The sequence below is a fragment of the Lepisosteus oculatus genome, unplaced genomic scaffold (genome assembly GCF_040954835.1).
Source record: "Lepisosteus oculatus isolate fLepOcu1 unplaced genomic scaffold, fLepOcu1.hap2 HAP2_SCAFFOLD_45, whole genome shotgun sequence".
In the NCBI taxonomy this organism is placed as follows: Eukaryota; Metazoa; Chordata; class Actinopteri; order Semionotiformes; family Lepisosteidae; genus Lepisosteus; species Lepisosteus oculatus.
Window position 1 is genome coordinate 1,088,201 of NW_027167988.1, and position 26,030 is coordinate 1,114,230.

Consider the following 26,030-nt stretch of genomic DNA (forward strand, 5'->3'; position numbering starts at 1 on the left):
AATATGCCCTCAACGTGAGATTTACTCTGGAGCGAGGATAGATGTTACCTTTTTATCATTGAACAGGATGTATGTGATGTGGCGACTAGGTTCAATTTTGTATCCTCTTTAAAAGATTAAGGACTGGGGTGAGCGTGATTTACCACCCTTTCAGCTAAGAACCCGACGTGCGCACCGTTTAAGCTGCATAGACTCGGTCGTTTAACTCTTCTCCATTAGCAGGGTTAAGGTTAAAGAAAAAAAACATTGCTGACTTCTTTTTTTTTTTGCCAGCTGCTAGCGCTGATTAGCAAGGTTTGTATTTCATGTTTTGCAAGTTGCATCCATTTTAAGAAAAACAAGTCATGTTAAAGACAGGAAATGAATACTTGCATTTAATTAAGTCTAGCCATAGGCGGTTATCCACTGGGATTCAGACCCAGGGTCTCCTGTTTACTAGACAGGCGCTTTAACCAACTAAGCCACAGCGCCCCGGGAGTGCTGTCCTTTTGCAGCCACTTGGACACGCCACTCAGACACATCTGCATTCGGTGTGTGCTCCGCCTGCTCGCTGAGCAAGTTGCCACCTTTACATACAATAGCAACATCGACACCAAGAGAAAGGATGACAAATGGCTTTTATCTGGAACTTTTCATGTCCAAGGAGCTCAATGTGCTTTCTGTGTACAACAGGGCCACTGAACTCCACGCTGGCCACTGAACCACAGCAGTGGCTTGCTGGCTTGACATCTCCCAAGGAAAATGTTGAAATCGCATGTGGAACAGGAAAATGACCCTCGAGTACGAGGGAAAAAAAAGAAAAAGATCATCTGGAGCGCGCCAACCCAGTTGGGACAGCCCAGTTTTGTTGACGAGGTGGCCGAGTGGTTAAGGCGATGGATTGCTAGTCCATTGTGCTTTGCACGCATGGGTTCAAATCCCATCCTTGTTGGTTTCCATGTCTGTTTCCATTCTGTTTTTGATCCCTATTGCTCAATGCACAGTGAAAGCATTGCATACATGTGTCTGACAATGAGAAATGGGCCCCTGAGACAGTCATTTGCCTGTTTCACAAATGATCGTATTTTACTAGAGATTCTGTTTGGGATTCAGATGTGCATTCGGACAGCAATCCCTTTCAAGAAATGATACGTTCTGGATGAGGTCAAAGGTGCATCATTTGGACACTTTGTGGGCTTGAAATACAAAGACAATCATGTTCTATGGTACAAGATAAATACAAAACTTAAGCTTTTATTATAATTAGATTTGTTTATAAAGCATAAGCAAACATTTATTACATTAATATATGTAAAAATAACATTTTAGCATCATACGTTTAGTATATTTAGTCCCTAATGCTGAAAGAAATGATCATAGAACATGACTTCTAACCTTACCTGCTGTGTTTTTGATCCCTATTGCTCAATGCACAGTGAAAGCATTGCATACATGTGTCTGACAATGAGAAATGGGCCCCTGAGACAGTCATTTGCCTGTTTCACAAATGATCGTATTTTACTAGAGATTCTGTTTGGGATTCAGATGTGCATTCGGACAGCAATCCCTTTCAAGAAATGATACGTTCTGGATGAGGTCAAAGGTGCTGGAACACTGTATTTAGGATGTGTTTGCAGTTATTCTGTGTTTCTAGCTTCAACCCAGTGATATATATATATATATGCTCACTGATTTTTTGGTACATGCCCAGGGCAATAATCATTATGAGGATTTATTTCCATATGTGCTAGAGGTAGTGTTGTGAAATTCTTCAACACACTGGATCGCAGGTTTAAACCTGCACTCTTACTCCTTAAATACCAACAAATGCAGATATGTGGCAATCATATTGTAGCGGACACTCATTTGCCTGTTTCACAAATGATCATATTTTACTAGAGATTCTGTTTGGGATACGGATGTGCATTCTGACAACAATCTCTTTCAAAAAATGATTTTACCTTATCGCAGCTTTGCCCCTCTTGCCTCTTTGGAAAATATCTCCATCTTGTGGTCGTTGTTGGTAATGTTTAGACAATATCTCCATCTTGTGGTCGTTGTTGGTAATGTCTAGACAATATCTCCATCATGTGGTCGTTGTTGGTAATGTCTTCTTATGCCCTTTTTTATTTCAATTCTTTATTAGTTGATTCTAGAATCTCTACAATAGAGCTGAAAATATCAGTTTTGTAGCAGACAATATGACATTAGTTATAGTCCAATTAAGACTGTATTACCCTGTTTGTAACATAACAAATTAAAATTGATTAAAACTAAGTTTGGAACACCAGGGAACATAAAAAATGATTTTTATGAAAACCATGAGGTTCTCTGTGTCCGATGCCTGCAAGGGGAGAAAGCTAGAATCCTTTGCTTTTTCAAAATTTGAAAATAAACATCATTTAACAACAGCTTTCATTCCTAGGAGTGAAAAATAACCATTTTTGAAGACATATTAGTTTCTAAAACACTACAATAAAGTTAAAAACATCCGTTTTATATTACTTTTAGTATTTTAAGTGAAATTAGTCATTTATTGCACTATTTTTAATATAATCTCTAATTAAAAGTGAATAGAATTAAGTTTGGAGCAACAAGGAACACAAAAAAAAAAGATTTTAAGGAAAAAAATGATGTCTTCTGTGCCAGGTGCCTGCAAGGGGAGAAAGCTAGAATCCTACCCAGGCTCCTGGAGTTCTGTCCTGGCTAAAGGAGGGTGAATCCATCCCCTTCAAAGCTCCATGAAAAAATGATCATTTAAAATTTGAAAAAAAAAACATCATATAACAACAGTTTTCATTCATAGGAGTGAAAAACAACCATTTTTGAAGACATATTAGTTTCTAAAACACTACAATAAAGTTGAAAACATCCGTTTTATATTACATTAATTTTTGTGAAATTAGTCATTTATTGCACTATTTTTAATAAAATCTCTAATTAAAAGTGATTAAAATTAAGTTTGGAACAACAAGGAACACACAAAAAAAAAGATTTTAAGGAAAAAAATATTGTCTTCTGTGCCAGGTGCCTGCAAGGGGAGAAAGCTAGAATCCTACCCAGGCTCCTGGAGCTCTGTCCTGGCTAAAGGAGGGTGAATCCATCCCATTCAAAGCTCCATGAAAAAATGATATTTTTAAATTTGAAAAAAAAAAAACATTATAGAACAACATCTCTTGGTCCACAGAGTGCAAAAATCCAACTTTGAAGAAAATCCATTGACTGATCCCCGAATCCTGAAGTTTCTTCGCATGATATCGGGCTTGCAACCACTTTCTGGAAAATTTTCAGCTCCATTGTAGAGATACTAGAATCAACTAATAGAGAATTAAAATAAAAAAGGGCATAAGAAGACATTACCAACAACGACCACAAGATGGAGATGTTGTCTAGACATTACCAACAACGACCACAAGATGGAGATATTGTCTAGACATTACCAACAACGACCACAAGATGGAGATATTTTCCAAAGAGGCAAGAAGGGCAAAGCTGCGATAAGGTAAAATCATTTTTTGAAAGAGATTGTTGTCAGAATGCACATCCGTATCCCAAACAGAATCTCTAGTAAAATATGATCATTTGTGAAACAGGCAAATGAGTGTCCGCTACAATATGATTGCTACATATCTGCATTTGTTGGTATTTAAGGAGTAAGAGTGCAGGGGGTTTAAACCTGCGATCCAGTGTGTTGAAGAATTTCACAACACTACCTCTAGCACATATGGAAATAAATCCTCATAATGATTATTGCCCTGGGCATGTACCAAAAAATCAGTGAGCATATACATATATCGCTGTGTTGAAGCTAGAGACACAGAATAAGTGCAAACACATCCTAAATACAGTGTTCCTGCACCTTGACCTCATCCAGAATGTATCGTTTTTTGAAAGCGATTGCTGTCAGAATGCACAACTGAATCCCAAACAGAATCTCTAGTCAAATATGATCATTTGTGAAACAGGCAAATGAGTCTCTCAGGTGCCCATTGCTCATTTTCAGACACATTTATGCAATACTTTCACCATGCGTTGAGCAATAGGGATTAAAGATACCAGAGGTAAGGTTTAAAAGTGATTCTGAGGTGCAACACATCAGCGAAACAGCTAGGCATCTGAAATGCGGGGTTTGAGAGCCCTTCAGGGAACACCGTACCCTAAAGGTACCAGAAGTCCACTAGTATAAGCATTAAGTCACTGTCAGCCCTGTTGCAATGTAATTGCTACATATCTTCATTTCTTTGGTTTTTAAGGAGTAAGAGTGCAGGGGGTCTAAATCTGCGATCCAGTGTGTTGAAGTATTTCACAACACTACCTGTAGCCCGTCTGGAAATAAATCCTCATTCTGATTATTGACCTGGGCATGTACCAATAAATCACTGAGTATATATATATATCACTGTGTTGAAGCTAGAGACCTGTATGTAATAATATGATGCTAAAATGTTATTTTCACATGTAAGAAAACCGGCTCAGGGACGCCAAATATGTAATGTTGCCATAGCAAAATTAAATGTAGGGGGTCTCTGAAGGCACCAGTTCTGTAGGGTTTGGGCATTTACTGAGACAATTATTAATTGTAGCAGTAAATCACAAAGTTGTTTCTTTTGATAGCTTTAGAATCCAACCATGTGACATAACTCAAACAACGCGCACACACAGGTACTAATACACGAGGATACATTTATTAATACATAAAATATGCATGTAAACCTAACAGATCTTATCAAGAGGGTTATCAGAATACAAAAGATATATATTCAGTCAGTTACGAAGTGTTACACATATCAAGAGGACATACGTTCAGTATATCATTCATTAAGACCGTTTCGTTAATGAACTTGGTTATAACTTCTACATTAGATACTCAAACAAGTACATAACTCTTAGGAATTAAATTGATATCAACTGGTTGGGATAACAATTGAATTCTCGAGCTGTAATGCATTGAAGTTGAATACTCATCCAATCTTTGGGGATTCAGATCTTCCTGCGGGCACAAAGAAACAGTTGCAGGCTGTTGCTGTCCAATCCGCGCTCTCTGGCTCCGTGCCAGGCTGTGCTGTGCGGCTTGCGACGCTGCACTGCTGATGCTCATTGTTGGCTTTAACTAGCAAAGTTTGTGCACAGGAGAAAAGATGACTGTGGGTCCCAGCAAGTCAGGAAGAGGACCGGTTCATTTCTGATGAAGAGCTAGTTCTGAATAGTGATTCAGCTGTCCACAGTTCCGACCTGTTCACGAGGCCTGCTGCTGGTGCTAACCTCGGGTGGATCCTCTGGTTATTCTCTGGCAAACTCCGCTCTAGACTCTTAGAACAAAGGAAAGTTCTGGCACTCGTACACACTGGCCGTTCCGTGGTTGTCCGGGCTGAGTCTCAGGATGGTCAGGAGGCGCGCTGCGAGAATGTCCTGCCCTTGGGAGCCTTCTGCTCCTGGGCCGTCCTGCCCTGGAATTCTCCTTTGAATTCCCTTTAGAATTGTCCACAGAATCCTCTGAATCCTCCCTTCTGAATCTTACTGAATCTCACAGGCTCTCTGTGTTGCCTGTTTTTACCTGGAGGAACTTCAGCTCATTGATTGGCTGAAAGTTCCATGGGCATCAGAGTCCCACGTGGGTTACTCGGCCCTACCAGTCCCTGATTGATTGATCAAGGTGAGATATGAGTCACTTAGTCCTGACACTTAGTAATGCAGTCCAGATGTCCAACTGGCACTCCCTAGACAGATAGGCGCCAATGGATGACCATTGATCATGATAGCCAGGCTTAGCTAAGTGCATCCCCCTTTGGGAGCTGTCCTAGGACCTTAAATCACCCTGCAGAACAGTTTCTCTGTGGCTGCACCACAGAGATGAACAGAGAAATGGGGCCTCATTTGGGAAGGCTCAGAACACTTAATTCTGCCTTATTAATAAGCCTCGCCGCTACATATCCCCCCTTTTTGAAGGTCATGAGGTCCTGAGGCGTTGTTGCCTTCAAAACAAAACAGAGTTAAGTGATGTCCCTTGCCATTAGAACATTAATCTTAAATGTCCACATTACTCCTCGAGAATTCATACCGGAACCAGCATTGGATACAAACAGGATGAATAACATCTGGAGTATGTATAAACACGGTAGGAGACATTATCTAAGTCTAGGAATTACACATCAGGAAGTTCACTGTCAATATCTGATACCTCTGTAGTACATATTTGGGGAGAAATCACTTCCTTTCTTTTGACATGCTACCTTTGACTCATTCATGCTACCCAGATTACATTTTGATGCAAGAGTACAGCATTCAGAGTACACTGTCAGTCATGATCCAGCTTCCCAGCAGCAGTGTTACAATAACAACAGTTCCTGTTCCCAGCCCCGCGATAAACCACAACACCTGTGTTGGGTATCTGCTTGGGTGGTTTGGAGGTTTGTTCCATTAAAGCAAACTAACTACCTGTACCTCTTCAGGGCTTACTGTTTCTTGGATTTCTATCCAATTCAATAGTGTGGCACCTGAAGGCATCCATGACCTCAAGTTTGGTCTTATGTTGTCTGGTTCCAGACCGTACAGTGTTAAGTTACCATGCTGTACTATGGCCTCCTCGGGAACTTGCAGGAAAACTGTTTGATTAGGTAGCTGCATTGTGGTAGCTGTATCATGCCTGTCACAAGTCATAGTGTCAGTTAAATGTGGTGTGCTGACCAGCCATTTACTTCCTACCTGCTCTTCATGGGGTTCATTAACCTCCCTCTGCTCGTTAGTAGCTTTACACCCTTCATTGGTGAATCGTTTAGACACAGCCAATGGATAGCTTTGGTAGCCATACCCATCTCAAGATTTGGAACCAAATTCAATCTTGGATTGCCTTCTGGGTGAGCTATGAGCGATGGGGTTAATGTCACATACTCCTCTACTGAGAAGAGTGGAATCAAGTGGGTTGGGAATCGTGCCGTGGTTAGACTAGCTACAGTGGCACTAAGCTCCCTTAATAGGTCTTGTGTCAACATTCTGGCCTGTTGCACACAAGCATAAACCCACTGTATAACACCAACAATCATGTCCACTGGTTGGGGAATAAGGTTTAACCCTGTTGCATAGGAAATTGCCTGTAGGGTTTTCCCTAAGCTTTCCAACTTTTGCTGCTGTCGATACAGTCTGTCACTACCCTCCGGCATCTCTGACCCCTGCCTTCTTGGGGCAGTCAGGGTGAGAGTGCCAGTAGCACACAAACCTACCAGAAAAAAGCAAACGTGCAACAGTGGCGGCAGCAATCAGTCCTCCCAAAAGTCTTTTCGGGTGGCTGATCCCAGTCATCTCCTTCTGAGTGACTGTCGCCTTTCTAAGCTGGCGCAGCGTGTACATGGTGTCTTTCTCAGTATGCCCTGTGGCATCTTGGGCACCAACATCCTGGAAATATGGGGAGATCTGACGCAGCTGCTGATGCTGCTCCTCCTTTTCCAGGGCATCTGCTTTTTCGATTTGTTCATGCCTGTGCTCTAGGAACCCTGCAGGGGGTGGTGCAGCGGTAGAGCATGCCTGACCCTCGGCTGAGTGGTCATCTGGAGCACCTGAGTGATCTGGGATTGTTACCCCATTCTCACTGTTCAGGTCCACCCTGCACACTTCCTGATTGAGGAATCCCTCTATCGGCATGTTTACAATCGTTCGCTGGGCGTGGGTGTAGGACACCTGCTCGCTCCCCCCTTCCCTTGCTAGGGGTTCAGGGAGCTGCCCCAGCACTGGGATAGCTAGTTCACTGTCTTTGAACTTACTATCACTCACCAGGCCCATGTCAGTGCAGGCGGGGATTCTGACACCCCTCTTTGCGATGTCCTGCACTGGCAGGCGGGTGACTTGACCATCCAGCTCCAGTCTGGCTGAACCACTGTTGGTCAGACTCAGACTGACAGACTGAGCTGGTGGCTGTAAGAAAACCGGCTCGGCTTTCATTCCCTGTCCCTTCTGGGGGACTGGGTGTGTTGGCAACCCTGCCGTTGAGGCAGGAACAATCAGGTCAGTCTCACTCACTACCTGGTAGTTGTGAGAAATAATGTTACCTGACTGCAGGTTCCCTGGGTCACAGCAGAGGGAATCGGCATCTGGGATCAGGTGTGTCCACAGCGCAGTAGTCTCAGCGTCCAGCTGGACCTCCTGTCTAACCTGTGAATGTTGCACCAGGGGCACCTGGCGGTGGCCCTGTGACAGCTGCTCAAGCAGATCCTTACTAATAGAGGACCTCTCAGGGCTAAGGGTGAGGGCTACATCACCAACCTGCTCTCCTGCCATCTGGATCCCTTCCACCACTGCAGGGTGGTGTTCCTGACCCCTCTTGGGTGCCAGTGTGCACAGGGAAAGCTCCTTTTCATCGCCAGGTGGGGAGATCTGCTCCTCTTTAGGGATGTAAAAGGTGTGTGCTTTACCTGGTGGATCAGGCGGCTGCTTGGAGCACCGCTCCTGTGGCATGGAGGCTGTTGGGACCTTGGCCGGGACACGACTTCCCTGTATATCCGGGGAACAAGGAAATATTTTTATTTCTTGTCCAGAGGGAACAGAAGGAATCTCCACATAGGCTTCTGTGTTTGGTGGGCACTGTGTGAGCACAGTCTGCCTCTTGGCCCCCCTTTCCTTCTGTACAGAAGGCTTAGGAGCCTTGACCTGTTTCCACACTTTGCCTTTCTGGTGATCCACCAAAGGTTCCTCTCTGAGTCGCATGCCCTTTTCTTTTTCAACCCGTTTGAGCTTGCCGTGTGACATCAAACACCTTTCAACCTCAGTGTCAATCAGTGTCTCACAGTGTAAGACATCTCCCATGGCAGCCTTGAGGTAAAAGCTTCTTGCTTTTCCTCTGTGTTTTACTGCCTGCTCTGTGACTTCAGGGGTGGAGTCAGCACTCACTTGGGAGTGGCTGAATTCATCCAGGCAGGAACCCTTCTGCTCAATCAGATAGACTGAGGGAGGGAGAGGGGGCGGGTCTCCGCCTCCTCCAGTGGAGAGTATCAGCTCATTCACGCTTCCGGCAGCCTTGGGGAGCGGTTGTCCCTGTCCTAATAAAGCTTGTTCAAGCCTGGCCAGGCGGGTGGCTACTGAATCCTTTTGTTCAGCTTTATCTAGCCCTTTCCCTCCCCCGGTGTTCTCATGGCACTTAGGACGCTGGGTGTGGTCCTGTGTGCATGCTTTGGAACGGGGCTTAGCCAGCTCAGGAGCCCGTGCTCCTTCGAGCAGGGGGGAATTAACCCTGCTGGCTCTGACGGCAAACACAGTCACTTTAACAGCTTTTTGCTCAGAGCGACTTTGGACATCATACTCCCAGGCTTTCTGCACGAATCTCTTAATATCAGTCATTTTCATGGTCTGTGCATCTGTATGCATTAAGATCATCTTTCTGACTGACGGGTGGAGATTCGCAATGAATAAACCCTTGAAATGTGTGTTCTCTTCGCAACCCTCATCATTTCGCCCTGCAAAATAAGTTCGTCTAAGTCTCTCGTAATATTCGCGAGGGGACTCTGCTCTCTTGTGCTTAATGTTAAGAGCGGCGGCTATCGCAGCAGTCGGGTCAATAAACGCACTGTATTCTTCGATAAGTGCTTGACAAAGCTGCTCAAAATCATTACAGACTTCTTTCATCTGCCTAGCCATCCACTCATGTACAGCTCTGCTGGTAGTTTTCCTGACCAGAAACACTTTCTCCTGTTCTGTGGCGTTTGGCAGATACTGCAGGGTATACCTGAGGTCCTGAATATAACTCTCGATATTATTCTTTGACACTGCGGGGTCAAATCTCTCTATGTCCTTCGCTAGCTCTCTCAGAGAATGGAGATTTATCCTTCTAGCTTCTCCGCTGACGGAGATATGGAAGAGATCGTGGTCAGACCTGTCGCTGCTAGAGAGAGTGCTTAATAGCGACTCGAATTCAGACCTTTTAGCAACCATCGTTAAACTTAAAGAGTATTACGTTTAAGTACGAAATCACAGTTTTACCACAGAAAACCACAAGATCAAGTATGCAATCAACCCGGTAGATCGCAAAAGATCACAAAACAATCAAGCACTGCTTAAAGAGCAAGGGGAACTTTTTTTTCTTTCGGCTTTCAGCACACCGTATTGTTGTGTATGAAACCCGCGGCGTTTTATATTGAATTATTCCGCTTGGTTGACTCATTTCAGTCTTGCCACGCCCACCCAGGGACGCCAAATAATGTAAGAAAACCGGCTCAGGGACGCCAAATATGTAATGTTGCCATAGCAAAATTAAATGTAGTGGCTCTCTGAAGGCACCAGTTCTGTAGGGTTTGGGCATTTACTGAGACAATTATTAATTGTAGCAGTAAATCACAAAGTTGATTCTTTTGATGGCTTTAGAATCAAACCATGCGACATAACTCAAACAACGCGCACACACAGGTACTAATACACGAGGATACATTTATTAATACATAAAATATGCATGTAAACCTAACAGATCTTATCAAGAGGGTTATCAGAATACAAAAGATATATATTCAGTCAGTTACGAAGTGTTACACATATCAAGAGGACATACGTTCAGTATATCATTCATTAAGACCGTTTCGTTAATGAACTTGGTTATAACTTCTACATTAGATACTCAAACAAGTACATAACTCTTAGGAATTAAATTGATATCAACTGGTTGGGATAACAATTGAATTCTCGAGCTGTAATGCATTGAAGTTGAATACTCATCCAATCTTTGGGGATTCAGATCTTCCTGCGGGTACAAAGAAACAGTTGCAGGCTGTTGCTGTCCAATCCGCGCTCTCTGGCTCCGTGCCAGGCTGTGCTGTGCGGCTTGCGACGCTGCGCTGCTGATGCTCACTGACCGGCTAGTTAGTGTTGGCTTTAACTAGCAAAGTTTGTGCACAGGAGAAAAGATGACTGTGGGTCCGAGCAAGTCAGGAAGAGGACCGGTTCGTTTCTGATGAAGAGCTAGTTCTGAATAGTGATTCAGCTGTCCACAGTTCCGACCTGTTCACAAGGCCTGCTGCTGGTGCTAACCTCGGGTGGATCCTCTGGTTATTCTCTGGCAACCTCCGCTCTAGACTCTTAGAACAAAGGAAAGTTCTGGCACTTGGACACACTGGCCGTTCCGTGGTTGTCCGGGCTGAGTCTCAGGATGGTCAGGAGGCGCGCTGCGAGAATGTCCTGCCCTTGGGAGCCTTCTGCTCCTGGGCCGTCCTGCCCTGGAATTCTCCTTTGAATTCCCTTTAGAATTGTCCACAGAATCCTCTGAATCCTCCCTTCTGAATCTTACTGAATATCACAGGCTCTCTGTGTTGCCTGTTTTTACCTGGAGGAACTTCAGCTCATTGATTGGCTGAAAGTTCCATGGGCATCAGAGTCCCATGTGGGTTACTCGGCCCTACAAGTCCCTGATTGATTGATCAAGGTGAGATATGAGTCACTTAGTCCTGACACTTAGTAATGCAGTCCAGATGTCCAACTGGCACTCCCTAGACAGATAGGCGCCAATGGATGACCATTGATCATGATAGAAAGGCTTAGCTAAGTGCATCCCCCTTTGGGAGCTGTCCTAGGACCTTAAATCACCCTGCATGAATAGTCTCTCTGTGGCTGCACCACAGAGATGAACAGAGAAATGGGGCCTCATTTGGAAAGGCTCAGAACACTTAATTCTGCCTTATTAATAAGCCTCGCCGCTACACACATATATTAATGTAATAAATGATTGCTTATGCTTTATAAATAAATCTAATTAAAATAAAAGCTTAAGTTTTGTATTTATCTTGTACCATAGAACATGATTTTCTTTGTATTTCAAGCCCACAAAGTGTCCAAATGTTCTATGATCATTTCTTTCATCATTAGGGACTAAATATACCAAACGTATGATGCTAAAATCCTGAAAAAAGGATAGGCTCCATTTTGTCAGTAGATTGGAGTCCAAAACTGATTTGGGTCAATATACATTACCTTTGAAGATAAGGTACAGTCTACTGTAGGGAACCATCAACTTAGAAAGCATTGGCCTTCCCTGGGGGTCAGGTAGGTGCAAAAGATAAACCTTTATCCTATCTTTATCTTAAGATAAGTGTCCAAGCAGTATTTTTCCAAGTTTCACCAAGCTCATCATGTTGCCATAGTAGACAAAGTTCTATAAAATGTTAAATAACTTTAGAAAAAAGCATCTTGGTCTTTCAGTACTGTACAAGGTGAATTAAACTGTCCCTGGTAATAAAAAGTAATTAGAAGCATCCCAGAAACTTTATCTCTAGAAACATTAGCTGTTTTATATCATGTAATTTAGTGTGATGTTGTCAGAATTCAAGGACATTATCACACACAGAAATTGGTTCAGTTAAATCTAAAAAACACAGCTAAACATGGGTTTAAATGTAAAATAGAAGTCTTACCTCTTGTCAAAAGATTTAATTCAAGAAGCGATGTAATAAATGATTGCTTATGCTTTATAAACAAATCTAATTAAAATAAAAGCTTAAGTTTTGTATTTATCTTGTACCATATAACATGGTTTTCTTTGTATTTCAATCCCACAAAGTGTCCAAATGACGCACTACATGATATAAGGAAGATTATCACATGCATATCGGTATTATCTTTCTTACGAAAATGCATTCCTTTCATTACCTTTTACTTTTTAAAATGAACTCAAATTGTGTATAATGTAATAATTTAAGTAGAATAGATTCTAACAATATAATGATCCAGTGTGTTGCACTACTTCACTGCTTCACTGCTCTATGCCGTCTGGAAATAAATCCTCAGACTGCTCACTGCCCTGGGCTTGTACCAATAAATTACAGGAGCACGTCTATATATCACTGCGTTGAAGCAGAAGACACACAATCACTGCAAACACATCCTAAATACAGTGTTCCAACACCTTTGACCTCATCCAGAACGTATCATTTATTGAAAGGGATTGCTGTCAGAATGCACATCTGAATCCCAAACAGAATCTCTAGTAAAATACGATCATTTGTGAAACAGGCAAATGACTGTCTCAGGGGCCCATTCCTCATTGTCAGACATATGTATGCAATGCTTTCACCGTGCATTGAGCAATAGGGATTAAAAACACCGCAGGTAAGGTTAGATGTCATGTTCTATGATCATTTCTTTCAGCATTAGGAACTAAATATACTAAACGTATGATACTAAAATGTTTTTTCACATATATTAATGTAATAAATGATTGCTTATGCTTTATAAATAAATCTAATTAAAATAAAAGCTTAAGTTTTGTATTTATCTTGTACCATAGAACAAGATTTTCTTTGTATTTCAAGCCCACAAAGTGTCCTTTGATCTCTATTCTGTGGTAATCCACAATGACCCCGTTCTTCAGGTGATTCATCATGTCCTCCCTCGTCTGTTGAGAGGCCATCCCGATCTCTTCTGCCGTGGCATGCTTCATACACGCTCTCTTGAAGTGAGCAGGAAGCTGATCAAAAGTATTCAGGCACATCTTGCACACCAGGGGAATCCTCGCGGGTTTCCTTTGAAAATAAATAATACCATCTGTGTATAGAAACAAGCTAAGACTGATTTCTTAAATTATCCTTAAAATTCTCTCTCATAGTTTGAGCATAATGATTTTATTGCATTTATATAAGAATTGCTCATTGCTCCAAAATAAATAATGGTTTCATAAAAAAGTGAACACTTACTTGGTCTCAGTCACAGACTTTCCAATAGAAGCCATTGTGGAGTTCAGCAACTGCAGGTCCTAGAAGTGGGGAAGGAATTTTAAAAGAGAAATTGAATTACAATACAGAAGGAATGGCTGAGGGTTCACTGAAATATATAAATATACAAATTCCAAAGACTGAGTCCATATAGAAACAACTACTTTTCATTTTCAGTATAAGAAAAAAAAACATTATCTTCCAAAGCATCATAAAATTGTCCCTTCTTCCAGACTCTACTTCTCTCTTGTAGTAGTACAGCAGACCTTTCCAGGTGAGCAGATCACAGAGTCCGAAATAAGCTTCCTCCATCAAACAAAGTACCTGAACATGACTCTGTCTTCATAAAAGCGCCCCTGTAATAAAGAGATTAAATCCAAAATCAAGAGGGCAGTTGCCTACTGAAATACAAGAAGTCATCAATTTTAACCTAGCAACACATTAAAGGCTGCATCTATACAAGTGCGATTCTAGAAATGCTCACCAGATTACGTTTTAAGAAGGAACTGCGCCTCAGGTTCCGCTGAGATCTTAACTCGGATGGCAGGATTCAGAGTCCGGAGTGCGGACTGATGGCAAACGGAGGGTCCACATACTGTGGATCCCTCAGTGATCTTCCGCGTATTCAAACCGCCAGCGTGTGACTCCCCTGTCCCTGTGACCTCATTGGTCTGCTCTCTCCTCTGTGCAGCCGAGCCCGACTCACGGTAAAGTGAAAAAAAAGATGCCCTCAACGTGAGATTTACTCTGGAGCGAGGATAGATGTTACCTTTTTATCATTGAACAGGATGTATGTGATGTGGTGACTAGGTTCAATTTTGTATCCTCTTTAAAAGATTAAGGACTGGGGTGAGTGTGATTTACCACCCTTTCAGCTAAGAACCCGACTTGCGCATCATTTAAGCTGCATAGACTCGGTCGTTTAACTCTTCTCCATTAACAGGGTTAAGGTTAAAGAAAAAAACATTGCTGACTTATTTTTTTTTTGCCAGCCGCTAGCGCTGATTAGCAAGGCTTGTATTTCATGTTTTGCAAGTTGCATCCATTTTAAGAAAAACAAGTCGCGTTAAAGACAGGAAATGAATACTTGCATTTAATTAAGTCTAGCCGTAGGCGGTTGTCTGTAAGGACCAGTTCTGTTTGAGAAGACACAACAAAGAAGGCACCGCTGGGATTCGAACCCAGGATCTTCCGTTTACTAGGCAGGCGCTTTAACCAACTAAGCCACGGCGCCCCAGGAGTGCTGTCCTTTTGCAGCCACTTGGACACACCACTCAGACACATCTGCATTCGGTGTGTGCTCCGCCTGCTTGCTGAGCAAGTTGCCACCTTTACATACAATAGCAACATCGACACCAAGAGAAAGGATGACAAATGGCTCTTATCTGGAACTTTTCATGTCCAAGGAGCTCAATGTGCTTTCTGTGTACAACAGGGCCACTGAACTCCACACTGGCCACTGAACCACAGCAGTGGCTTGCTGGCTTGACATCTCCGAAGGAAAATGTTGAAATCACATGTGGAACAGGAAAATGACCCTCGAGTACGAGGGAAAAAAAAGAAAAAGATCATCTGGAGCGCGCCAACCCATGTCCGGACAGCCCAGTTTCGTCGACAAGGTGGCTGAGTGGTTAAGGTGATGGACTGCTAATTCATTGTGCTCTGCAGTCATGGGTTCAAATCTCATTCTCGTCGCTCTCCATGTCCGACACATGTGCCTGTTTGACGTCGGCACTCCTGTTGCTTGCTCCAGTGCTAGAGCCGTACATTTTCTAGCGGTGGCTGAACATGGTATAGTAGGCCAACGTCGGTATCGAGCAGTGACAGTAACAGTACTTACTGCGCCCCATAAGAAATCGTTTGTCCCTGTTCAAAAGAGATTGTGCGATGTCCTGCGGCGTTCGGAAAGCAAACCTTTGACAGTTTGAAAAGAGGAATTTATTCTGCTTCCTGTGCGTGCAGTAGTTACAAAGTTGAACGTCTTTACACGATCTGCTGCAGTTTTCAGTGGGCGGGCTTTGTCAGATGGCTTGAAAAAACGCACTGTGTTTCGGCTGAACTCCACACTCATGAGCAGTGTCCTGCATGTTTTCTGTGTATAGCTGTCTTTTAACGCATACAGAATTCATTTGAAATCATTGATTTCTCCAATTAACAAGGGTCCCTTTTTGAACCTGCGAGAAGCATTCTTTCAATGTAACAGATTTACTCCGGGGAAAGCCAGCATGACATTGAGAGTAGCTCAAGCTTTCAGCACCCATATCGGACTGCGTGTATGCAGACACCACTCAGAATCCCCTGTAAGATTCTCCCTCAATTCCGTTTTTCAGTGCTTTAGCTCTTTCAAAAGGCTTCGCTTTGCTAGTCACAATCCAAGGCTCATGATGGCATTTGAAAACTTTCACCACTGCGTTGGCCAGGAATCGAACCCGGGTCAACTGCTTGGAAGGCAGCTATGCTCACCACTATACCACCAACGCATGCCCACAGGAAGTCTGCAGGACACCACCAGAGAATGCTTTTTTTTTAATTTTTTTTATTAAACATAGAATTTACAAATACAAATACAACAAGAGGATCAGAGTCATGTACAAGAGAAAAAAAATGCAGCAGAAAAAAGCATTTAACTACCAGAGGTAATTAAGTAATTATGTGATCAAATTGTATATTTTACACGTATCATATCTTGCTTTAATATTTCTCAATTATTTATAAACTTTAGTTTCAACATGCATGCGTTTCCTGTAAAAAATAAAACTCAGCACACAGTTTTTCTTTTAACAACATTTCGAGTACCTCTGGCATTCATGAAAAAGACATACACAAAAGCAAATAACTAACTCTAAGACTGTCTAAACTATTGAGTTTTTCAAAGAACCAGAACTATAACAGTCCTTAACACTTAACTACACCATTCCAAACTAACACTAAAGAAACACTAGTATATACTGGTATAACAAATAAAACCAAACATAATCATTAACTGAGCAGTCACTGGGAGCAAATCTCCTTCCCGTCCACAAAGGCCCTCGCTCCCACAAAGTAGGCTCTCCTCCCCTCTCTTCTGGCAGCTTCAACCTGGGGCCACAGCTGGTTCCTGGTACTCCTGTCCGCAGCAGACAGGTCCTCTGCAAACCTCAGTTTGTTCCCATTCAAATACTCATTCCCCCTCGCCGCTCGCCACAGCATGTCCCTCGCCGTCCTCTTGGTGAACTGTATTATAATCGATCTGGGGAGCACTTGCCCAGACATGTTCGCTCTCCCGAGCTTGTGAACAAAGTCAATGGCCGATATTACGTCCTCCTGGTCCGGCAGGGTCCTTTTACAGATACCCTTCACTGTTGCAACAAGGTCCTTATCACGTTCCTCTTTAACTCCAAATAATTTTAAATTCCATCATCGACGGTATCTATCTACATCGTTCACTTTCAATTCAAGTTCTTTAATATGCTTTTCTTGTTTGGTATTTACTTGTTTAAGAACTTTTACTTCACTCTTTAAGTCTTCAACCTCTTTAAACACACAGTCCATGGACTTTTTAAGACTTTCGATTGCGACTGTATTAGATCAAGTCATTTCCTTCAGCTCACCCATGCTCTGTGCCATCATGTTGAAGATGTTGGTCTGGAGCTCCTCCAGCGTCAGGTCGCCCCTTCCTCTCTTGGCTGCCGGGGTTTTCACAGGTGTGCTGGGCAGGGACTCCGGCTCTTCCTCTGGCAGCTGAGTCTCACTTGGGCTGCGAGCGCTCGCGTACGAGCGCATCTCCAGCACTCTTTCCACGTCCCCTCCAGCTGGTTCACTTTTCCCTTTAGTTGCCATCAATTTTCTTGTAGTGCTATACATATACGATTGAGGTATCTTAGATTTCTCCTTCGAAGACCCAGCACTCTCTTTTCTTTTCCCAGTGTTACTCATATCGAAATTCTTAAACCTAAAAAAAATCATTTTTTTTTCTTTCAGTTATAACTGAAGTTTAAACAACTACTGTTAAGTCCTTATTTTTCAGTAGTCAAAAAAAGCAAAAATTAACATTCAGGTCATGAAAAACTCAAAAAAAACTCCTCAACCACTAAACTTTACCTCCCACCTGAGCGCCATCTTGAAAGCCCCTACCACCAGAGAATGCTCACGATTTCGGAAGCTGTCTCCGGGACGTTCTGATTCCGCACATCCTGAATAAATCATGATATAGTTAGTTGCTGTAGCTAGACGTTCAAATTAGTTTCATGGCCAGATGGACTGTTTCCTCCAGCGGTATAGTATTGCAGTGAGACAGCACGATGCCTGCAAGACTATGTCACGCTAAACGCCACAGATTTCCGAGGGATAGGGTTAGGGTTAGGCTCTTATTATGGCGATTGTGGCCGTCTGCTCTGCGAGTCCTCGGTCTCCGGCCGTCTGATTGGTGCTCTTTTCTTTGGGGGGCGGAAAGTATCCGGCCGCAGGGGATCTTGGGACCTCGCTTTGCATAGCGGCTTCCCAGAGTGCGTCGTTTCCTGTACACTGTGGCCGGGTGTTTTCCGAGTTATTGCACGGATTGGGCACGCCCGCAAGCCGAGAGCCGCAGGCGATGAGCCCGGAGCTGAACGGGCCCCACTGGCTCGTTTGTAAGGCCAGGTGCATTGCCAACCACGACCGGCAGGGCAGAGGCCTTGAAGGAGGCCTGGGCTCCTGCAGCTGTGCAGCCACGCACTCTGGTTTTTCTTCATCTCGTACAAATCTTTTGCCTTTTACTAAAGATTTCCGTGGAGAGGAGCATGAATGAGTTCCATGCAATTTTTGTGCTTCCCTGCCTTCGGGTGGAGCGCAGCTGGGCTGGTCAAAGAGAGAAAACACAAATATGAAGCATTTCAGCAACGACATGCCATGAGACGATTGATAACGATTTCCATAGGATCCCCGCGGTTGCCTGGCAACCGTCAGCTTTGCGCAGTGGCAGTATCGTAGCCTGTGAGGTTTAGCCGAGGCGCGATTATTGCTAGTTGAAAACTTTTCCCAATACCCCGCTTCCGCTGGTTTGCAATGCAATCGGCGAAAGCAATTTTTGACAGTCTCGTCAGAGACTGAGCAAGGTGTTTAAAGACAGATTTTGTCATGGTAACATCATGGTAGAAAGAAACGAGCTTGTTACGTCTCAACAGAAACGCTCTTTAGCTCTTTCAGCGTTATGCAGAGAACAGCGTCTGTCGAGATCACTTTTGAGTCAGCGCGAAACGCCGTGTGCTGTCAGTTTGATTTCATATTGCTCGTAGCGGCGCCCGGCTTTTGTCTGTCAAACGTTAGGTTGCGCTTCTTCATGCTGCATCGTAGGCATGAGTGGAGCTTTTTAAACGTCTGTACTTACTGCGCCCCATAAGAAATCGTTTGTCCCCGTTCAAAAGAGATTGTGCGATGTCCTGCAGCGTTCGCAAAGCAAACCTTTGACAGTTTGAAAAGAGGAATTTATTCTGCTTCCTGTGCGTGCAGTAGTTACAAAGTTGAACGTCTTTACACGATCTGCTGCAGTTTTCAGTGGGCGGGCTTTGTCAAATGGCTTGGAAAAACGCACTGTGTTTCGGCTCGGGAAACATCATGAGCAGTGTCCTGCATGTTTTCTGTGTATAGCTGTTGTGGGCATTTCTCTGTTGTTGATTCTTTTTTTGTGTGTAACAAAGTGGCATTTTCATGTCCGGACGGGGAGACTTTATCATTCCGACATGAAGCCACCCTTAAGTCCTCTGAGGTGTGTCTGTCTGCAAGGCTTGTATTTTGGAAATGTTTTTTGGAAACGGAGAACGACTTTGAAATAGGCTTCCGCCGGCGCCTCGCGATCCAGGTAAGATTGTAGCAAGAACGCAGCGGGGGGGGGGGGCTTGCCGTAGTCGTGGCCGAGTGGTTAAGGCGATGGACTAGAAATCCATTGGGGTCTCCCCTCGCAGGTTCGAATCCTGCCGACTACGTTGTCCGCCTCCAGTTGGTGTGTTCCGGTGCAAGCAAAGAAGCGCGCCTCTTTGCTGTTCCTGGTGGTTTTAAAACGCCCAATCGCTTGTACCCGCTGCCTTGGAAATAAATTATTCAGCGTCCGCGAATGGCATTTTGCAGCTGGAAGCAGATGTCGACGCGTTTTGCACAGAGCACCATAAAAGCGTCTTTTTTGATGGCCCAGGCACCGAGCATTGGTGGTTCAGTGGTAGAATTCTCACCTGCCACGCAGGAGGCTCGGGTTCGACTCCCGGCCAATACAGTGGCTTTTGCAGCGAGCGGCTCCATCACTTGCATCCCCTTGCAACTCGCAACTGAAAACCCACTGAAGCTAAGCAGGTGTGAGCCAGGTCAGTACCCGGATGAGGGTGAGCTACAGGGAAAAACAAAGCTTCCAGCTGGAAGCGGTGTTAATGGTGCCAGCGGGGGGGCGCTCACTCTGAGGTCTGTGCGGGTCCCAATGCCCCAGTATAGTGACGGAGAAGCTGTGTTGGAAAAAGGGCGCTGTCTTTTGGATGAGATGTAAAACCGAGGTCATAGTGCTCTGTGGTCATTAAAAATGACCACCAAAACCTTTGACAAAAGCTCTTGGTAATTGATGGTCTTCAATAATGCTTCTCCTTTAGGTACATTTTAAATCAGCTGAAAAATGCTGTGAAATGGGGGGGCACTTCAGGCCAGTGTAGGATTTGGGTTACAAGAACCATGAAACTGCACGAGAAAGCCCGTACACGGAATTACACGGCTTTTTATTCAAAGGAGGGCAAAAGAAATTCCCTGAGTTCGATTTTTTGCAGCACAGAGAGGACTGCTGTCATGAGGCCGGTTAGCTCAGTTGGTTAGAGCGTGGTGCTAATAACGCCAAGGTCGCGGGTTCGAGCCCCGTACGGGCCAGGTTCTTTTCTCCTCTCTTACCAAAGCTTTTAGGTTCCTTTCCGTGGTGAGAGAGGTTGTCATGCAACGCTGCCACATAGTGCCGACAGACAAGAGTGTTGCGGGAGAAGAGAAAAGTGTTTGAAGATTTAAGAGTGTCTTAGGTGGAGCCAAAATCAAGTGTCACAAATGCAAGTGGGAGGATTTCCAATGTTTAATATGGTAAAAATAAGCGGAAGTTATCTGCCGGTTCGCAACAGTCTGCCATGCTTTTGTCATATACTGTAAAGTGGTGTCGAACTGGGTGTTGAACTGGAGCCTCACCATTTGCATATGTGAGGCTCCAGTTATACATCGAGTGTCACATTAAATGACAAAAATGAAGAGAGTTAAAGCAGCTGGAGAGGTTTTCTTACAACTTTTGAGCTGACACAGTTTTGGAAAATGTTTCCTTCACGCTGCAGTGTACAACATAGGCAGCCAAGAGTCTCCAAAACAATACAGAATTGACAGATAGGAGAAAATTCCCACTCGTCCTGAAGTTCCCAAAATCCAGCACTGAGCGTTAACAAAGTGTCTAAGTAGCGTGGGAATGCTAACCCTAACCCTAGCTGGAGTTTGAGCAATCCAGCACTGAGCGTAAAAAGATGAGTCAAAGTAACGTCTAATCGGATTCGTTTCCTTAGAGCTGGTTCAGAGTTTGCTCAAGAGTTTACCCAGTGCGCATTGATTCGTCGAATATACGTATATTCACGGCGAAAATACGGCTATACGTATATACGTCGCCTCGACGTATAATCAACGTCGAATTGCAACCGTAAAATCGACGACATTAATAAACGCATATATAACGTCGAAAACACATCTAACACAGTGCCTGAGGCTTTTTACTGTACGTATCATGTGTGCCGCAACTAGGAGTATACGGCTCTCTGCACAGTGTACGAAGTAAATTATTTTCGCAGTAATTAATTTACACGTGTATAATAAATATAGTAAATATAATAAATTAATTACTGCGAAAATAATTTTCTTCGTAAATCCTGCAATCCAGATGATTGGGGCATTGGTGCATGGCTACAGTCTGTGCTAGGAACATGGAGAGGGTCTCTGGTTCAATACATATTTGTGGGTCTGGTATTATTCGTTATGATCATATCGTTAATATCCTGTTTGAAAAACATGTGGACTAAAGCTGCTGCTTCTGTGCTAATTGTACGCCCTGAAGGGATCATGAAGGTCAAAAAATGGTTTCATGGGAAAGGTTCTCTTATCTAGTGGCAGAACCTGATGGGTAGAACAATATAGTTTTAAGGGGGGTTACCCTTGGGAGTGATTCCCCTAGATGCAAATGATTTTTGTGGTTTGTTTGTTCATAATAAGATGTTTTGCAGGAACGGAACAAAGAGAAATTTTACAACTTCAGCTAGAATTGTTCTGCAAAACGTCACAGCTGAGGCAGGGGAACAATGTGTAGATTTTTCTAAGAGTTATTACCCAGTTGTTGACCAATCTGTTGACCAATGTTGACCAAAAAAGCCTAAGATTATGCTGGGCTCCAGCCCACAGGGATTTACCTGTGCTGTAAGAACTAATGAGTGAATAAGGAGACTGGATTCTGGTGAAAGACTTCAGGAAAAAGAAATGGTGTTCACTCAGGTGGAGGGGGCTGTACCAGGTGCTGCTGACCACTGCCACTGCTGTGAAGGTCACAGAAATGGTGCCCTGGATTCATGCTTCCCACTGTAAAAAGGTCACAAACGAACTGAGCAAAGCGCAGGAGTGATGTCTCCACAAGGACAGATGGGGATAACCTGCTTGGGACTGATGTGCACAGCCTTTTTCCTTTTTATGTAGAAGCCTGTCACCACCCCAAAAGAGGAAGAATCTAAACACGAAGCCTCTTTGTATACAAACTGGCTGAATGAAACTGATAATGAGGGGGATATGAGTAATTTGTGGTATAAATTTATAAATCATACTGTAAAGTTAAAGAAATTTAATGCATCTTGTTATATATGTGCTTTAATGCCTCATTCTACAGCCTCACCCATGCGACTTTTTATGAAATGTACTCTTTTATTAATATCACGTTAGAAGGCTTAGACGCTATCAAACAAGAATTAAGGGGAGTTAGATTAATGGTACTTCAGAACAGGTTTGTGCTGGACCTTCAAAATGCAGCATCTGGAGGAGTCTATGCTTTAGTAGGAGACTCCTGTTGTACATATATTCCAGCTAATGACTATGATTACGGAAATCTTACCCTCGCTATTCAGCATTTGAAAGAACTAAAAGACAAGGTGAATAAAGAGAGAGGCATAAAAGATACACCGGCTTTTCTCTCCTGGTTAGAATCACTGTTTGGGCCAGGGGGAATGTTTTTCTTTTAAGTTACTAACACCGATTATAGGGGCTGTGATACTTGTCTTCCTGTTTTTATGTTGCTGTATGACATGTATTATTCCAATGCTTCGAAATATGGAAATATGGTACCTAGGGGGATAAACTGTTCATCCTTCCAGTCTGGAGAATTGGCAGCTGTCTGACGTCAGTAAGTGATCCTTAAAAAATTAATAGTTCCATGACAGTGTGCATCACCAGAAAATCAATTTCAATGCATTAAAACTCTTGTTATCCTTCTGATCATTGAAGTGTCATTGCCCCAGCACTGTATACTCTTACTTTTGACGCCTGTCTGAAGTTGGATCCATTTCTAAGAATGGTGACTCACATATCCTCATGCTCAACTTTGGCTCAACCACACAAACTATGAAGATAATCATCTGCTTTTGCTCCAAGATTTATGTTACTAGGCTCTCTCCTGGGGATCCTCGTGTTCAAACATTGCCCTTATTGTGGATGATCCATGACAGAATTCAGGGAATTCAGAATTCTGATACCTCAGCTCAGATTCTGACTGGGCAGACTGTCATTGCCTGGTGTGAATGTGTGCATATCTGTTTTTGTGCATGTTCTGTGGCCTGTTGTACAGTACATCACAAATGAAAGGGAAATGGAAAACTAAAATAAGACTCAAGTGTTTTATCTTTCATTAACAGTGTTTCATTAGTATCTGTGCTAGATCCTGTCATCCACTGCTTACCATGACAGGCTCTAGCACAGGATAGCAGCTAATACATTTAAAAATCTCACTGCACAATGTTGTATATTCAAGGGCTGATCTTCTGTACTTTTTCTTTCACTTTTCATTTCCAAGAAACTCAGTCCTGCCAGGAATAATCTGAGAACAAAATCAATCTGAGTGAAAATCTAAGCAGAGGAAGATTGTTTTACAGAGTCAACAAGGTCTAATTCAAGGTCATCAGCACTAACAACATTCTCTCTGGAGACAGGCGATAAGAAAATTGAAAGTGTGTATTGTTACTGTCACGACCACCAGGCAGTCAAAACCAAAGCGTAAGCAAGCTAATCAGCCCCAGCAGCGGGTGATTATTAACAAACGCCGCCGCACGAGTTAAACCACCTCCGCACACTCACTGTGCGGTGCGCACTGCTATTTAAACCATCTTCACCTGCTTCCCACTGCTCGGTATTGAGTCTACTCCTTGAGAGCTCTACCTGGCGTTTTTCCCCGTACCTCGTTTATTCTGGATTTTGGATTCCCCTTCTGCCTTTTCAACTTTGCACCTCGCCTCTCGCCTCGGACTGTCTGCTACCGGAGAACTTCCTGGATTACGACTTGCCTTTCGCCTTTTGACTACGACCTTGCCTCTCGTTTTGGTTTTTTCGCCTGCCTCATCTATCACCCGTGCCTGCGTCTGCACATGATCCGTGTATCTTCCCACCAGGGATTCCTAACAGTTACATAACAGCAGAGACTATGAGTTATGCTATCATGAGAGTGGTGATGGATTTTTTTCATTGCTTAGTTTTGCAGGTTCTGTACATTTGAACATTCAAAGTGACTAAAGTAAAGGAGTTTTCCCTTTTTACCACATAATTCCCAAAGATCAACACTAATAGAAAGCCTAATTCCAGCCAAGATTCAATTACTGTCTCTCAGGCATCCCAGCAGTGGATTTCATGACTTCAGACAGCCATCTTTATCAGTGGAGAACTCAATGCTCTGAGGTTTACTGGCAGAGTCTCACACTGGGTAATATGTTGGTAAATAATGTCCTATGGAATTCTACTATTGATAAATTCTACTATGGAACTGCGATGTGTCCTGAAAAAATATTCTATGATAGTGGTACAGTCCATCACACCCCACCTACAGCCTTTAAAAGAGAAAAAAAAAATTCTGATATTATGGTGGAAAAAGAGCCCTGGAATCTTTGTAGAAGGACAAAAGATGGAAAGAATGGGCAGTGTAACCATGGCGAAGAGAAGGGAAATATTGGAGAGAGCTTTTTTCATACACTTTTTATCATTGTTTTTCCAGCCCAACAATGATCAACAAATATGGGCAGGCATCCTGTGCCAAATCCAATCTACCTTTCTTCCAAGCATACAGGAATGTCAGTGAATTAAATATTGACATATGAAAATACCCAAAAATATGCAATCACACATATGCAGTTTGAGCAAACATAAGACAATACCCAAGTACCACAAACTACCAGGCATCATTAGCAGTTCAGGTGGGGAGCTGTGTCAGCATGCATAGGCTGCAAAGGAACAAGTAATAGGTCTATTCCATGCTTAAAAGAGAAGAAAGAAAACACAACATTTCAGCCGTGGAGCCCTCACACCTGAAGAAGGCTCCACGGCCGAAACGTTGTGTTTTCTTTCTTCTCTTTTCATCTAGTGTCATTAGCCAGTTCCTGTCAAAATAAAATAGAAATGGATAACATTCTAGAGAGAGTTTGAAATACCAAGGTACAATTTAAACCATATTTCTTCCACTACAACCACAATATTTTGGAGAGCCTATTTTCGCTGAGCCTAACTGTTCTGGCATGCCCGTTAGCCTCCGTCCTGCTTCAGCAATGAATGCAACGGGGCACATTCTGAGGGAGATGCAGTCAATCAGGTTGCAGGAAAACCACGCTATGCTTTTTTTTGAGATCCTGAAAAGGACAGAGGGGCCATGTATATGTGTGCAGCTGGATATGTAATTGCAGGTGGCGTAGCAAATTCTGCTGAAGCCCCACTGCCTGGTGTGGACGGTAGCTGTGCATGTTGCAGCAGAATTGTGCATGTGAGATCAAGGGGGCATGTCATGTGTTTGAGCACTTCACTCCCTTCCGGAAGAGTCCCAAAAATTTGTAAGTTCTTTGGATGACCTGTGGACCGATCTTTCACGATGAAGAATTCCTTAAGAAGAATAGATCTCGGCCCACCATCCCAATGCCTCCATCTCAAAACAGCAACCTCCCACTGCCCTTAGTCTGCAAGGCAGTCCTTTCAAGTGCAATGATGACGCCGGGACCTTCGTTGCCTATTGTATGAGCTGAACTTTTGTGCTCATCAATTCAACGCTCTTTCCATCAACTCATCTTGTCTTTTGACGCTTCGTGTTTTGTGCTCCTTTGACTATCGGCATATCGGGTGACTGCAAACACTGAAGTTCTTGCT

General features: G+C 43.4%; 6 non-coding genes across 6 annotated transcripts; 4 read left to right on the plus strand and 2 right to left on the minus strand.

Annotated features, from left to right (window-relative positions):
* Window positions 1-14,812: 14,812 nt before the first annotated feature.
* On the minus strand, window positions 14,813-14,886 carry trnat-agu (transfer RNA threonine (anticodon AGU)). Its single transcript has one exon. It is a non-coding gene; the product is annotated as a tRNA-Thr (tRNA).
* Window positions 14,887-16,060: 1,174 nt separating this feature from the next.
* Window positions 16,061-16,132, minus strand: trnag-ucc (transfer RNA glycine (anticodon UCC)). The gene has a single exon. It is a non-coding gene; the product is annotated as a tRNA-Gly (tRNA).
* A 2,209-nt stretch (window positions 16,133-18,341) lies between these two features.
* Window positions 18,342-18,458, plus strand: LOC138229551 (U5 spliceosomal RNA). Its single transcript, XR_011185961.1, has one exon. It is a non-coding gene; the product is annotated as a U5 spliceosomal RNA (small nuclear RNA).
* Window positions 18,459-18,573: 115 nt separating this feature from the next.
* On the plus strand, window positions 18,574-18,715 carry LOC138229461 (U4 spliceosomal RNA). The gene has a single exon (XR_011185872.1). It is a non-coding gene; the product is annotated as a U4 spliceosomal RNA (small nuclear RNA).
* Window positions 18,716-19,509: 794 nt separating this feature from the next.
* trnas-aga (transfer RNA serine (anticodon AGA)) lies at window positions 19,510-19,591 on the plus strand. Its single transcript has one exon. It is a non-coding gene; the product is annotated as a tRNA-Ser (tRNA).
* An 842-nt stretch (window positions 19,592-20,433) lies between these two features.
* trnai-aau (transfer RNA isoleucine (anticodon AAU)) lies at window positions 20,434-20,507 on the plus strand. The gene has a single exon. It is a non-coding gene; the product is annotated as a tRNA-Ile (tRNA).
* The last annotated feature ends 5,523 nt before the right edge of the window (window positions 20,508-26,030 follow it).